Raw genomic sequence first — 16870 nt, 5'->3', positions numbered from 1 at the left:
TTGTGCAGTGAATTTGTACTTTATTGCACACTGAAAATAGGGAAACTGCAAATGAAAACATGCAGTCTGGTACACAGCCAGAAAGCACTAATTGAAAATATTTATAACAACAAAACATTCAACACAAAATTAATACTTTATGTAGAAACATACCTGTCAAGCACTTTATGGACACAGTCCCGAGTGTTCCTCCCACCAATTTTTGCTGTGTTCATCACCTGTTGAAATAAGTGAATGATAAAGTTTGTCTTTTAGTCTCCAGAGGAAAACAACAATGTGCAAGTGCACTGGTTCTGTATGCCAAGCTTGTCAATCCTACCAGGGTATCAAATGTCTCCTGGTCACTTAGGTGCTGTTCCTCCGATTCAAATTCTTCTATTGTCTCCATCCGCTCTATGTGGGCCGCTGAAGAGGCAGGCTGTGGTCTTTTGCAACAATCCCGGATTTCCAGCAGCAACCCAAGGACTTTCTTCTGGTACACTGAAATAGGATGTCTCTGCATACTGTAAGTCCTGCCATACATGCCAGATGACGAGTAAACCAAACCAGATTCTCAAGCCTGTGCCACTCAGTTCGATTCCAGCCATTAGTGAGCCTTTTGAGCATCTGCCGGTTGACTGTGTTGGCCCTTTGCCACCGTCTAACCACTCCCCTGTGACCTCCCAACGACCCTGGGTCGTAACAATGAGTACATTTGATTTTTCTAGAATGGTTGCCTCCTATTTAAATGGTTAGCAGAAAGCTTGCTGGTTCAGAACTCATTTTTTAATCAGTGTCAGTATTTTTGTCATTAAAACAGAGTTGAAATTTTTGTTCTTCCGTTTAAGTTAAACTCTTCTCTGATGTGGTAGACAATAAAGCCTAACCCTTCTGAAGCAACTAACTAGAAGCAACTCAGCTTCCTTAAGTGTATGGAAGCCTGTAAAAGTTGGAGGAAATTTTAACATAAACTCCTGAAAAAAAATTGATCCAGATATACAGAGGTTAAGCATCGCTATTCTTGCCCCACCTTATAAGTCACTGATAATAGCAAAGCAGACTAAACAGCAGAGGGAGTAGGTGGTAGTTTATAAGTGTCTCTTTTTCTCAGTGTCTTCTCATCGATATTAGACTATACACGTACCGTCCAAAGGCAACGGGAAGGTCCTCCTCTCACTGTCCACATCTGCAACACAGAAAGTGAGTTTTAGATATTATCAAATGAACTTTTGTCAACAGACTTGGGCTTCATTATAAATAATAAATCTGTTGGAATACATCAAAGAAAAACGGTGCATATCACTGCTGAAAAATATTCACCTGCTCTTGACTGTCGCGCTCCTCCGGACCCAGTGCCACTGCGAGACGCATGCCGAGCACGGGAACCGTGGCTGTGCTGGGATCTGGACCTGCATTGGCAGACAGCTGTTGCAGTAATGGCTGGACACACCAATGACGTAGTTCAATTCACATATTAGTCACTCTGCAGTTTTGTATCAGACATCTTGTTTCCTTACATGGAGCGAGGCCTACGAGTCTCACGACCACTGGATTCAATCAATCAATCAATTTATTTTTGTATAGCCCAGTATCACAACAGTTGCCTCAGAGGGCTTCAAGATGTTACATTGATTGGTAAAAATAAAAACAGTGAATAAGCATAATATGAATATGTCAAAATCACAGTAACGAGACAAAACGAAGCAACCACCGCCTTAGACCCTCACATCCAGCAAGAAAAAACTCCAAAAACCCAGTGGGAAAAGAAGAAATCTTGGGGAGAACCACAGTATGGAGGGATCCCTCTCCCAGGGACGGACAGCTTTGGCAACAGCTAGCATGAGACAATAAGAAGTAAAGCCTAGGACTATGTTGAGTACAGTCCGTTGGACGGTCCAGCACAGGAACCACGGATCCCAGAAGTAGAACTGAAGCCAGTCCACGGGCAGGACCGACAGGAGTGTCCTCCCGGTCCGGACGGAGCTTGTTCATAGGCCCTCGTAATAATGGAGTCAGCAACTGAAACTGGAGAAGACTCCCCCTCGAAGGGGGGGACAACAGGTGAAAAGCAATGAACGGACTAAAGGGAATAACATTCAGACATTAGAGGATAGGGCTCAGTGCACCGTACTTCCCACAGCATTCTAGCTCCTAGGGCAGCTTTGTGAATAGTTTAGTATTTAAACTAGTATTTAGTTAGTATAGTTTAGTTTAGTTTAGTGTAGTTTAGTTTAGTTTAGTTAAGTTTCGTATCCCTAGCTGACCTGATCATAGGCTGCATCGAAGAGAAACGTCTTGAGCCTAACCTTAAATGTGGAGACTGTGTCTGCCTCTTTGACACCACTTGGAAGCTGGTTCCATAAAAACGGTGCCTGATAGCTAAAGGCTCTTCCACCTAATGTCCATTTAGAGACTCTAGGAGTCACCAGTAACCCTGCATTTTGAGAGCGAAGTGCTCTGATTGGTTGATAAGGCGTTAAAGCATCTTGGAGATAGGTTGGAGCCATCCCATTTAGGATTTCGTAAGTGAGGAGAAGGATTTTAAATCTAACTCTAAACTCGACGGGAAGCCAGTGAAGAGATTTTAGAACGGGAGTAATGTGTTCACGTCTTCTAGTTCCGGTTAATAATCTGGCGGCCGCATTTTGAACCAACTGAACATTTTTTAATGCACTCTTTGGGCAGGCTGCAAGAAGGGAGTTGCAGTAGTCCAGTCTAGTGGAAACAAATGCATGGATGAGTTTTTCTGCAGGATCGCTTCTAGGTAGAATGTTTCTTATTTTAGCTATGTTGCGCAAGTGGAAATATGCTGTTTTACAAGCCAGGTTGATATGTGCTTTAAAGGAGATATCCTGATCAAATAAGACCCCGAGGTTCCTGACAGTAGAGGAGGAGGATACACTGACGTTATCTAAGGTGATAATCTGTTCAGATAGACACTCTCTCAGTTTAAGGGGGCCTAGTATAATGACCTCTGTTTTGCCAGGATTAAGACGGAGATAGTTCGTAGTCATCCAGGTTTTAATTTCTCTGATACAGTCACTGAGTCTGTCTATTTGATTAGTTTGATCAGGTTTCATAGATAAATACAATTGTGTGTCATCTGCATAGCAATGAAAATTGATATACGTGCATGTGTATATGTGTGTGGGTGTGTATGTGTGAGTATGTATGTATGTTTTTGTATGAGTGGGTATGTATGTATGTGTATGTGAGTGTGTGGGTGTGTATCTGGATATGTATGTATATGTGTGTGACTGTGTATGTGTAAGTGTGTATGTATGTGTGGGTATGTTTCTGTGAGCATGTATGTGTGTGTGGGTGTGTATCTGTAAGTATGTATGTATGTCTGTATGTGTGGGTGTATATGTGTGGGCGATTGGAGGTATGTATGCGAGGAGAGAGTGACTTACACTGTAAGACACGAACGTAAGTACCCCATAAGAGTCTGTGAAAGGTCATGCTCCATTTATGAAAGTTACCTCCACACTTTAGGAAATTACCTATTAAGACACGTCAAACTACACTGTAAGACAACCGCACTTACGCTGTCAGACACAAGTGTAAGTACTCCTCGGGTTCCGCGAAATAACTTGTACATGTCCGACAGTTACCTTCACAGTTGAGGAAACTACACTGTAAGAGAAGGGAAGCTACTCTGTAAGACGCGGGCCGTATTATAAAGTGCTACCTATAAAAATTACCTATGTGATGATCTGACAAGGGTTAAAGCAAGGAAACTCAGAGTATATGTACATTGTTTCTTATTTGATGTTTTGCATGTTTTTGCTGTTTTCTACATTTTTGCATGTTTTGATTTGGTTGAAGTGTTTCTTTGTTTTTTTGACCTTGCATGTTTATTTTCAGGAATGTATAATGCTTGTGTTACCTCTTGCATAGCTTTGTCCACCTGAAAGCGCATCACTAGTGGTAAAAGTAAAACCACAGTTCAGCAGAAACACCCTTGGTCTCTTGTACATATTAGGGATTGATTTAGTTAGCACAGTCTTTTTAAATTGCGAATATGGAGGAACAACTGCTAGAATTGCAGGAGATGGTAGCCCAATTGAAAGCAGACAATGAGCGGCTGCGCCGAGAGCGCACACAGTCTGCTTCTGAGGCTATAGCTGGCCCGTCTACGTCATCTACTGACCCTATTGGCGCGCCACGTGGTAATCCAGGAGTTGACCGGCTGGTCTTTATTCCACATGACCGAAAATGTCCAATGTTTAGGGGTCAGACAGGTATCGGCTTAGGGGAATGGTTAGAGGAGGCAGAATCATGTATGAGGGCTAGACATTGTCTTCAGTGGACAAAGCATTTTTTCTTTTCGATCACTTGGAAGGGGAGGCTCGTGAGGAAATAAGGTTTCGTTCTACAGAGGAAAGAAGTGATCCGACCAAGATCATCGCAATTTTACAGGAACTTTATGGATGTGCAGAGTCCTATGTTTGCTACAGGAGGCGTTCTTTTCCCGGAAGCAGCAGGAGGGGGAAACGTTGTTGGAGTACTCACTCGCTTTGAAATCTCTCATGGAAAGGGTGAAACAGCACGCTCCCAATAATATTCCAAATGCTGAAGTTCTTTTGCGAGATCAATTTGTAGAGCAGGTTCTAGATGGCGCGCTTCGCCGTGAACTTAAACAGTTTGTGAGGCGTTCTCCTGCAGCTGCATTGTTGGATGTCAGAGGGGAGGCGATAAGGTGGGAGCGTGAGGGGCTGCCGGCGGGTGTGCGTGGCCGCAGCAATTCTGTCCCCTCAGCCTTGGGTATTCAATACATGGTGAGGGGTGGCCACCAGCAGTTGGGTAGCCTGCCATCTTCAGAAGTAGGTGAGATGAAGGAGTTGTTGCGGCGTCAACAGCAACAGTTGGACAAACTGACACAGAGCATCACTGAGTTACAAGCTGCTCATTCGTGCCGCCACTCTTATTCTCATGGGCGGTCACATCAGGGGCCCATCATTTGTAATCGCTGTCAACAGCCTGGACACATTGCAAGAGATTGTGATGGACCACGTGTCCCTTCACGGTCCCATTCAGCAGCGCGCAGTGACGCACAGCCTCTGCAGCAGTCGGAAAACTAACGCCCACCGCGTTGCCGAGCCACAACTCGGGTGGGGTATCGATGGGCTCACATGATAGTAGTATGAGGGTTGAGGATGTTCCAAAGCTGATCTCCACATGTCCACATATTGATGTAGGTATGGGTGGCGCCCCTGTACCTTGTCTCGTGGACACTGGGTCGATGGTTTCCACAATAAAGGAAAGTTTCTTTCGCAAGACCTTTGAACCCTGGGGAAATTAACGCCTTAAAGCGCGTCACTGGCTGGAGCTCAAGGCTGCCAATGGGCTGTCGATCCCTTATATTGGTTATCTTGAACTGGATATTCTACTTTGTGGGAAGTCGATGTGGTGTTTTAGTGGTGAAAGATCCACCTGGGCGTATGTCTTCTCAGGTCCCTGGTGTCTTGGGAATGAATATCATTAGCAAGTGTTATGACGAGTTGTTTGGTCAGTACGGGTCAACTTTGTTTCGAGAAGCTTCAGAGTCTCCTCCCACCCCCTTGGTTGATGCTTTGCAAAAATGTCACGTTGCCACGGTGAAACCGACCCCTGCTCATCCAGGGAAGGTTAGGGTCCGGCAGAGATGGGAGACTTGGACTCGAGACTCGGACTCGACTCGGACTCGAGTCACGATTTTATGACTTTTTGACTCGACTTGATAAAATCAAAAAAAGACTTGGACTTGCTTGGACTCTAAGCTCAGTGACTCTAGACTTGGACTTGACTCGAATCCTTTGACTCGACGAGTCATGTCAAGTCATAATAGTCATTTTAAAAGTGCGATGTATGAATCATTTTTATTTTTTATCGCTTCATTTCATGGGATCGCAGTGGCGAGGTGCGCCTGCAGCGGGAGCGCTTGTTTTGCGTCACCGAGACCGCGTGCAACGGGCGGAGTTCGTTCACTTCCGCATTGACGGGAGCGCTCGTTTTTAACACCCGCACATTCCAGGCGCATTCCAAACAACACAACAGGTCGGCCACGATTGTTTTTAATAAACTGGTTTCAACACTGCCCGCCTGGAATGCGCGCATAGGCGTCAGTTTAGGGGAGACTTTTGCCAGGGGTGTTTTTTCTCCACTACACACAAATCCTTCACGTGTAGCCATTTTAACCCCGGTTATTTTCAGTAGTATATAACATTCCGATGCTCCTGAACGCACCGTCCGCTCGCATCAGAGACGCAACGTTCACGAGGATTAAAAAAACAAAACAAAAAAGTGTGGCTGTTCTAAATGTGCCTCTGTTCCTGTGGAAGCTCCACACAGAGCAGCTCTTTCTTCTGCAGCACCTGTGGTGAGTTTGAAAACTTGGTTGCTAGTTTAACCCTGTGATTATCCCATGTTATAGACTTTATGCAAGAGGCGGTAATCTGTTTTGAAATGTGGATATGCCCTGAAGAACTTTACTGTCAACATGCTAACAGCAACATTTTGAGGCTGTTTGGCCTCATTCTAGTCTCAGCTAATGTTCATCATCAACATACTTTTCGTCCCCGGGGGACCTGTTGCTTTTGATCAAAAAGAAATGCGAGTTTTATTGAAAGATGTGAATAGGGATGAATTTCATATTTTTATTTTTGAACTGTAATGAAGTATCAAAGATGCTTTATTTCATTAAGGAAACACAATTTAATTTAAGATAGGTTTAAATGTGCACACTTTAGTGAAGACTTTTTTTTAAATCTGCCCCTTGGTTCAAATCTCACTGGACATTTAACACTGAACATAGAAAACAGAGCTAAACATACTCAGACACTGTCTTTTGTCCCCAACAGAACTGCAGCTGTGAGGACTGGAAGTCCTACAGGTCCAAATTTGTAGGCTAAAAGGTAACATTGTGGCCAGGTCGAGTGGTTTTCTTTACATAATAAATTATAATTACTTTAAATAACACTATAAAATTGCTAAAATTGGAGACTTTTATATTTACAACGCCAACTGGTAGAAACCAGCGTCCCCAAGGTTATCCTGCACAGATAAAAAGGCTGCAGATTCGTTGGACTGATGGGCCGGAAACAGACATCAAAATAAACTTTACTTTATTTAATTTTAACATTCATTTATGAGACAAATATTTTCCTTTTAAAAGATGCATTTCCATTCACACACTCATCCATTCATTTCAAAATAAAGTTACAAAATGGAACCTGCATGCCTGGAAAATAAATCACATTTTAAATGTGGCCTACAAAAACAGCAGCAGCATAAAGGAGAAGCCCAAATGGCAGCAGCGGAAACCAGTCACGTGGAAGGAAAAGGCCCGTCTCTGCGACCCTAAAATATTATAATTGGAATTTAGTTTGAGCCTAATTTAATTAAGATGGAGAGGAATATTGAACTTACCCCAGAGCCTCTCAGGCAAATCTCACTGGATCCGCAGTGGCGGATGGACTGCCACACAACGTGGGGATCTACACAGCAAACCGTGTTAGATCCCAAAATATTCTGAATTTAGAATGGAAGCACAGAAACCCATACTCACAGAACAGGTGCGCTGATGCTCGTGAGAGAACAGGAAGGGAGCACTCAAAATTAACTGCAGCGGCGCCTACAAACACGCGTGGGTTAGAAACGAGGCGAGTATTTTATGAATGAAGCGCCGATAGTAATCACTCACCCCGCCAGGACGGCGTTCAGATCACTGACCGCGTGAACTCAAGAGCGGTGGAGAAGCAAGTTTAACTTGTCTTTAGCTGAACCGAAGGTTTCACGGCAGCTTCTGTGCTGCTGCAGCACTGCTTGAACTGAGAAACGCCAGAGAGAGACGCGCAGGTGAGTTGAGTCTGCAATTAAAACTCCGGTGTGGCGCAAGGTGCCGCCCAGCGTGTGCGCGTGCATGCAGTGCAGTGCGCGTACATATGATAGTGTACGCCCATGCACCACTACATTCTACCCCCCCCCCTTTTGATCGTCGACCCGACGATCAACTTGCCACAAAAAAAGGCAGACCACCAATGCAATTTGTTAATTGTCCAACGCAGAACGAGGAAGGTTGTAAGGGTTGGGGTGGTGACCAGCTGTGGAGCGTGCCGACCTTCTCACGCCTCCACTACCCGATTCAACAGATGAGGATGGCCCAGCGGTCGATGGCAACGTTGCAGATTGTACCTCCATCCCACCTGCTGCAGACACAGTCTCCCCAAGTTGTGACACTAACGAACCACCCGAGACAGGGGCTGCATAACACAACTCCTCCTCGGAAGATGACCTATTAGACCGACTGTGCACAAGCCTAGATGGACCACCATCCCGGGTAACTTCCGATGGGTTGTATTCCAACCCATGTCTTTATTAAGGAGCGATGCAACTGCTTAACCCTTGTCTGGTCCCGAACAGGAGCAACGGTGTAGACAGACCCTCCTACTGGGGGAGCTCTTACGATTATATGTGGCACCGAGGACCACAAGTCCTGAATCTTACATCGACCTCTCACGTTAGTATTACGCACCAGAATTATCTGTCCTTCATTCAAAGGATTACCACGCAGATGGAGATCATGCTTGGCCTTGCGGCCTTCAGCTGCTGTTCTCAAATGCTCTTTTGCACCTTCAAAAGCCAACTGGAGACGGGCTTGATGTTCTACAATCCAGTCATGGGGATATCCAGCAACAGGTTCCTCGACCAGACCTAACAGAAAGTCCACAGGTAATCTGGGTTCCTGGTCCGAACATGAGGTAGAACGGTGACTCACCAGTGGAATGGTGAGGAGTGGTATTGTAGGCGTATAAGACTTGGGGCAGGCATGCACACCAGTCACGTTCCGGGAGGCTGGTAAGGTGCGGAGTAAGTCGTGCAACGTACGGTTAAACCGTTCGCACTGGCCATTTCCGGCAGGATGATACGGTGTCGTTCGTGACTTTTCAACGCCGTAAAGTTCGCAAAGCTGCCTCATCAACAAACCCTCAAAACTCCGGCCCTGATCAGAATGTAACCTAGCGGGGACGCCGAACTTCGAAAACCACTCAGACACCAACACTCTAGCTACAGTCACCGCCCGCTGGTCTCTCGTCGGAATAGCTAAAGTATATTTGCTGAACACATCGGTGATGACAAGTACATTCTCCAATCCAGTTGATGATGGTTCCAACAAAGTGAAATCTAGCGCTAGAATTTCATTTGGTCGGGAAACCAAAAGGTGACCCATAGGAGCCCCGGGCGAGTGGACGAGAGTCCTTAGCAACTTGACACCGCTCGCACTGTCTGCACCATTCACTCACGGCTTGAACATTCCCGGCCAATAACAGCGAGCTCGAAGTAAGGCCAGTGTTCGTTCCACGCCTTGGTGGCCATGTTCTTGGTGTAGCTGTGTTAACACCTCCTCGATCAATGCTGATGGCAGCACCAGCTGGAACACAGCTTCCTGGCCATCTGGACGGAATACCTTCCGGTACAACAGCCCACTGCGCTCCACTAAACGATCCCACTGCTGAAGTAAAACAGAAGCAGGATGAGAAAGTTGTTTCGCTCCTCACTGTTAGGCCGAACCCCGGTCCTCCAAAAGTTCAGCACTTCCTGTATTACACCATCAACTGCTTGAAGGGCACGGATGTCACCAGATGAATGACCCGGAAAGGCAGATACAATAGACTGAGATGCCTCCACCATTGATGGGCCACCTGAATCTCGCAAGTTATATGGTATAAAGCTACCAGGGAGTGATTCTGCGAGATCCTGGGAAGTGAGGCCTGGTTGGCGGGACAGAGCATCTGCATTCTGATTGCTCCTACCCGATCTATACCTCAACTCAAATCAACGACGCAAGCTGTGCAGCCCAACGCTGCTCAACAGCTCCAAGCTTTGCCGTCGCAAGATAGCTAAGCGGGTTGTTGTCGGTGTAGACAACACATTTTTGACCTAACAAGTACTCCCGAAACTTATCGGTCATTGCCCACTTTAGAGCAAGTAGCTCGAGCTTCATTGAGCTATAGTTAGCCATATTGCGTTCCGTCCTACGCAAACCACGGCTCGCATATGCGACTGGTCTAACCTTCCCGTCTTGCTCCTGGGAGAGCACGGCTCCCAACCCACTGTGGCTTGCATCCACCTCTAAGATGAACTGCTTTGAGAAATCTGCATATGCCAGTACAGGCGCGCTCGTCAACTTTGCCTTTAATGCATCAAAACTTCCTGACACTCTGCTGTCCAGAGCTCGAGATCGCCCTGCTTTCCTTTCTTTGTCGACTTGCCTGTCAAAATGCCAACTCGGTGATGCAACGGCGCTGCTAACTTTGCAAATCCTTCAATGAAGCGGCGATAGTAGCTTGCAAAGCCTAAAAAGACCGAAGTTCAGTGACTGTTTTGGGCGTTGGCCAATTTGCCACACACTCAATTTTTGCGGGGTCTGTAAGAAACACCTTTATCAGAAATGACATGACCAAGATAGCTAACCTTCACGTTTAAAGAAGCTACATTTACTGAGCTTAACTTTTAGACCTTCCTGATTAAGTCTCCCTAAGGCGCAGTCCAGCCGTTGCAATGCTGCTGAACATCGGACGAAAAGATGATAATGTCGTCTAAGTAAAGCAACAAGACTGCCCTTGCTGATCGCCGAACATGCGCTGCATGAGGCGTTGGAAAGTTCCTGGAGCGTTACAAAGGCCGAAAGGCATTCTATTCCACCAAAGAGCCCAAAAGGCGTTGCAAAACGCAGTCTTTGGTCTATGCTTCTCTGCAACCGAGGACAGTGATTATACCCGGCAGCTAAAATCCATAGTTGAAAACCAACAGGCACCTGTCATGGCATCCAACGATTCGTCAATGCGTGGAAGAGGGAAGGCATCCTTGCGGGGTCTTCGCATTAAGTTGCCGATAGTCAACACATAGCCGTAAACGTTCCATCTTCTACGGACTAAGACTATAGGCGAGCATAAGGGCTGGAGCTTTCACGTATGACCTGTGCCTGGAGCAGTTGGTTTATGTGCTCTTTGACCACCTCATATTCTGATGGAGGAATGCGACGATGGCGTTGGCGAACGGGAACACCGTCCAAAAGTGGGAATTTCGTGGGAGATGAGGTTGGTGCAGCCCAAGTCTTGGTCATGTGGCTGCAAAGACTGATATATGCTTCCTTAACAAAGATCGGCAGCATCGCGTCCTTCTGGAGGCAGATGTGAAAGGTCAATGTTTTCAATCTGGTCAGGGACTGAAACAGATGCTGCTTGCAAGGCTATCTGAGCAGTAACAGATGGTACTTCTGCAACACCTGAAGGCAAGCTAACTACTCTCACGTCATCCAATGTGCCAATGACTGTACGGGAGTAAAGATAAATGTCAGAAGCACCGACATTCACGACAGGAATGTAGGCTGTTCCTCGAGACACATGAGCTAGAGCAGGAGATGCCAACAAGCCGGCAGGTAAACCAGACTCTGACGGTTCAAACAGCACTGTGCCGTCCGAAAAATGTTCAGCGCAGGTGGCAGCCACAATCTTCATAGTGCCTCCTGGTACACAACAAGGCTTCTTCCCCTGACCCTAAACTCTGCCAGGCTTACACTAGTAGGTTGTTCACTCGCAAAATGACACTTCTGCAGAGCGTCCACAAGCGGGGTGGGGAGGGATGCAGAAGCTTCACCAAATAGGGCAGAGCCATACTGTCCAAAAGTTCTTCATAACACTTACTGATTATGTTCATCCCTAGAACTCCAGGGACTTGACAAGGTACACGGCCAGGTGGGTCCTTCACCACCAAAACGCCACAGCAGGGCATCAACTTTCCACATAGCTCAACATCCAGTCGAGGTAACCCAAATATGGAATGGAAAGACCATTGGCAGCTTTAAGTTCCAGCCAATGACAGGCTCTAAGACGTTCTTCGCCCCATGGCACAAAGTTCTTCTGAAGAAACTCTCTGTTATGGTTGAAACCATCGATCCAGTGTCCCACGAGACAAGGAACAGGGGCGCCTCCCATCCCTACATCATGTGTGGACATGTTGAGATCAACTTCCTAACGTCTTCTAACCTCCCGGCCATTCTAGAGTCCTCTGAGCCAGTACATGCCCCACCCGAGGCTTTGGCTCGGCAGCACGGTGGGCGCTAGTTTTCCGAAGGCTGTGATGGAGGGAACTGGCCATGCGCCGCTACCTGAGCGCGAGAAGGAACTCGTGGGCCATCACACTCTCGAGCGATGTGTCCCGGCTGTTCACAACGATTACAATAATGGGGCCTGCGCGAGGGAACGGCTACGAAAGCGGGGGGATCGGTGTCGGTGGCGAGAGGTCTGCAACTGTGCTATACTTTGGGCGAGTTTGTCCTGCTGTTCCTGCAGTCGCTGCAATAGCTCCTTCATTTCACCGACCTCCGATGTCGAGCCACTATCCAAATGCTGATGACCACCCCGTACCATGTACTGGATACCAAGTGCTGAAGGGACAGAATTACTTCTACCACGCACACACGGGGACAGCCCCTCACGCTCCCACCGATTGCCTCACCTCTGGCGTCCAGCAGTGTGGCTGCAGGAGTCTGTCGCACATATTGTTTTAGCCAACGACGGAGATCGTTATTCAGAACCTGCTCCACGAATTGGTCACGCAACAGAGTTTCAGAATTTGGAAAGTTGTTTGGGGCGCGCCGTTTAAACCCTTTCCATTAATGATTTGAGCGCAAGCGAATACTCCAACAGTGTCTCACCCTCCTGTTGTCTCCGAGAAAAGAACGCCTCCTGTAAAGCAACATAGGACTCTGAACACCCATAAGTTCCTCTAGAATTGCCGTAATTGCCGCTGGGTCACTCCGTTCTTCTGCAGAGCGAAATTTGATTTCCTCCCGGCCTCTCCTTCCAAATGATCATAAAGAAAAATGCTCGGTCAATGGTAGACAAATGTCTAGCCCTCATACATGCATCTGCCTCCTCTAACCATTCTCCCAGACCGATTCCCACCCTGCCTCGAAACATTGGGCACTTTCGCTCTCTTGGGACAAAGACTAGCCGCTCAACACTAGGGTTGATTCGACTAGAGGAAGCAGCAGCTTCTGCTGAAGCGCTAGAGCTAGATTGAGGACGACGACGCAAGTTTTCGTTTTCTACTTGTAGGTTTGCTACCATTTCTTGAAGCTGTTTTAACTGTTCCTCCATATTTGTGCAAAAGGGTTACAATTCTAAAAAAAATGCTGCTGCTGTTACTCCACAAATCAGTGAACACAAAATACAGAAGAATACAAGGTTGGATTTGTAGTTTGCTGTAGCGAAAGAGCCAATAGATGATTAAAGCTAAACAGAGGTTAATACAAACATAATATGGTAAACAAAAAATGCTCATGAAAAACACAGCAAACATATACAATAAATCAAAATATGCAACTTAGAAAATGCAAAATACACAAACTCAAACAACACTGCACACAATGTATTTCTCCGTTTCTTTCCCACCTATAAGAATCAATCACCCAGTTACTTAGACATTAACTTTGTACCTCTAAATATCCACAGCAGCCTCTGTCCCCAGTCTCATTCAGTCAATCCTGCCAACAACGCCAATTGTGGCCAGGTCGAGTGGTTTTCTTTACATAATAAATTATAATTACTTAAATAACACTATAAAATTGCTAAAATTGGAGACTTTTGTATTTACAACGCCAACTGGTAGAAACCAAGGTTATCCTGCACAGATAAAAGGCTGCAGATTCGTTGGACTGATGGGCCGGAAACAGACATCAAAATAAACTTTACTTTATTTAATTTTAACATTCATTCATGAGACAAATATTTTCCTTTTAAAAGATGCATTTCCATTCACACACTCATCCATTCATTTCAAAATAAAGTTACAAAATGGAACCTGCATGCCTGGAAAATAAATCACATTTTAAATGTGGCCTACAAAAACAGCAGCAGCATAAAGGAGAAGCCCAAATGGCAGCAGCGGAAACCAGTCACGTGGAAGGAAAAGGCCCGTCTCTGCGACCCTAAAATATTATAATTGGAATTTAGTTTGAGCCTAATTTAATTAAGATGGAGAGGAATATTGAACTTACCCCAGAGCCTCTCAGGCAAATCTCACTGGATCCGCAGTGGCGGATGGACTGCCACACAACGTGGGGATCTACACAGCAAACCGTGTTAGATCCCAAAATATTCTGAATTTGGAATGGAAGCACAGAAACCCATACTCACAGAACAGGTGCGCTGATGCTCGTGAGAGAACAGGAAGGGAGCACTCAAAATTAACTGCAGCGGCGCCTACAAACACGCGTGGGTTAGAAACGAGGCGAGTATTTTATGAATGAAGCGCCGATAGTAATCACTCACCCCGCCAGGACGGCGTTCAGATCACTGACCGCGTGAACTCAAGAGCGGTGGAGAAGCAAGTTTAACTTGTCTTTAGCTGAACCGAAGGTTTCACGGCAGCTTCTGTGCTGCTGCAGCACTGCTTGAACTGAGAAACGCCAGAGAGAGACGCGCAGGTGAGTTGAGTCTGCAATTAAAACTCCGGTGTGGCGCAAGGTGCCGCCCAGCGTGTGCGCGTGCATGCAGTGCAGTGCGCGTACATATGATAGTGCACGCCCATGCACCACTACAACATCATCATTTTTAAAAGTGCCCAAAAACATTGTCCTGCCGTTCTGAAGTGCTAATGAAGACATTACATTTGTCCTCCTTGTCCTCCTTCCAGCTTGTCTCTATGGACATGGCAGACAGTCACACTGCTGATCCTCTCCTGGGACATCGTGGAGCAGAGTCTCGTTTTCAGACGCCACAGAAGAACTGAGGCTTCTCTCTGCTTCACAAGAGAACACTGAACCACCAGCAGGAGCCGGACCAGGGTCTGACCAGGGTCTCCACTGGGACCTCCAGCAAGAACCAGGGTCTCCTGATCAAATAAGTACACTTTGCACTTCCATTGCAACTAGTAATCTGTAACCTGGGAGATAACCGGACTATTATTTTATTGTTTCTTTCTTTCTTTCTTTGTACAGACGTCACCTCTTCATTCTCAGTCACCTGTTCTGTCAGCTTTGTTCATTTCTGTTGAACTCTGCTCCTGGACAAATAAAAAATGGAAAACACTCCTGAGACTGATGGTTCTCTGTGTCTAACACACCTTGGATGTTCAGTAATGTTTGTTCTTGTGTCGATGGTACAGTTAGTATTTTGATATATTTCTTTAATCGTGGCAGAGCATCTTTACCAGGGCAGAGACATGTCAGTATGTGTGGATCTGGTTCATTAGCTTGATCAGTCTAAAGCTATCTGAGGACGTCTGATGGTGATTCTGTGGATTAACAGACTGCCTCCTCTGATGTCGGTTGCTTTTCTTTTTGAAATGTTGACATGTTGATTTGTGATTAGGTCTTTCCTCAGATTTTATAAATGAAAGAAGGAAACAGAGTGACTGGCCGTACGCAGGTTGTACAGGAGGCAGTGAACAGCACAGCAGAATTAAAACTTCCATGAAACACCAGAGAGCAGGAGAGGAAGAGGTCATACCATAACCTGGAATATCCACTCATGACAGAGTTTTGCTCCAATAATTAAAGCTAATAATAATAATAATGATGATAATAAATTTTTCCAGCCTCCCAGCAACAGAGGTCAGACAATAAGGCTTCATGTTGTTGTTCCTCTGCTGATTCACCAGGTTTTTGTGACAAAGTTGACTGAGTCATCAGACAGACTGATCATTGGTGTTTCTGTTGTGAGCTGCCTAACTGTGTTTTTGTAATTTTTCCATTTACTCCTGGAGATGCTTTGTGTAAAATGTTCGATTTGAGTGGAAATGGATAGTTAGGCTTGAAACCATGATTCACCCAGTCACAGATATAATGTTCTGGTAACAGCATGTGTTCTAATGTAACTCCAACTGTCCTCCCGAGGTTTATTCTTTTATTCTGGAAATGCTTTGACCTTATTCCTATTTGTGATGAATAGAGTTCAGTGGTTTGTTTCTGTGCTGTCCCTGAGCTGTAAATCCTGTTGACAAGTAGCTTATGTATCTGACATGGAGCTGATTTCAACATGAAGTTCAGCATTGTTGGGTTTGTAACTCATAAAAGTTTGAGGCCAGAGGATTTTATTAAAAACATGACAATCACCTACAATGTGAAATAATTCTCTAAGCATCTGAAGGCAGCCACACCAAAAGTAAAATAAGTTATAGTCATCATCTCAAGCACTTCTCAAAAGCAGTGGTGACTGGTCATTGGGGGCAGGTGGAGCACAGCACCTTTATGTTGTGTTTGACAGATATGGTGAAAATACCCAATCTACAGGCTCGCTTCTCAAAAAGAGTATCGATATCTCAGTCCAAAATTTCCTTAACAGTGCCTCCCCAGTTTTTTTTTTTTTTTTTTTTTAATGACTTGTTTAGGACTCGAGGAAAAAAGTTTAGGACTTGGACTCGACTCGGGACTCGACTGTCTTGACTTGGGACTCGACTCAGGACTTGACTGTCAGGACTCGGGACTCGACTCGGGACTCGAGTGCAAAGACTTGAGACTCGACTTTGACTTGCAAAACAAGGACTTGGTCCCACCTCTGGGGTCCGGGGAAAGAAACCTTGCAGCACACCAGGTGGAGCAATAAAAATAGTGACTGCAACTTGTTCTAATTACTTTTCAGAAGGAACTGTGTTGTTTGAGCCACCGGAATCCAGCTTACCCGTGGGTCTCTTGGCCTCGCCGGCCCTGGTCCGTGTAATTCAGGGAACGGCTTACATTCCCGTGGTAAATGTAGGAGTTAATAACGTGCTTCTTCATCCGCGCACGGTTATTGGCACTTTAGACCACATTAGGGTTGTCAGCCTGCCAACAGGTGTGGCAGAAATTTTTTCCATCACTGTGCAAGCGGCGGAGCAGACTGGGTTTTCAGTTCTTGACCAGATT

General features: G+C 45.8%; 1 long non-coding RNA gene across 1 annotated transcript; it reads left to right on the top strand.

The window, feature by feature from the left end:
* The first annotated feature begins 6283 nt into the window (after window positions 1–6283).
* LOC115384464 (uncharacterized) lies at window positions 6284–14867 on the top strand. The gene is made up of 3 exons (XR_003930881.1): window positions 6284–6340; window positions 6822–6875; window positions 14662–14867. It is a non-coding gene; the product is annotated as an uncharacterized LOC115384464 (long non-coding RNA).
* Window positions 14868–16870: the final 2003 nt, after the last annotated feature.

Source organism: Salarias fasciatus, unplaced genomic scaffold (assembly GCF_902148845.1).
Source record: "Salarias fasciatus unplaced genomic scaffold, fSalaFa1.1, whole genome shotgun sequence".
In the NCBI taxonomy this organism is placed as follows: domain Eukaryota; kingdom Metazoa; phylum Chordata; class Actinopteri; order Blenniiformes; family Blenniidae; genus Salarias; species Salarias fasciatus.
Note: the sequence above shows the minus strand (reverse complement) of the source record. Positions and strands in the feature narration are given on the sequence as shown.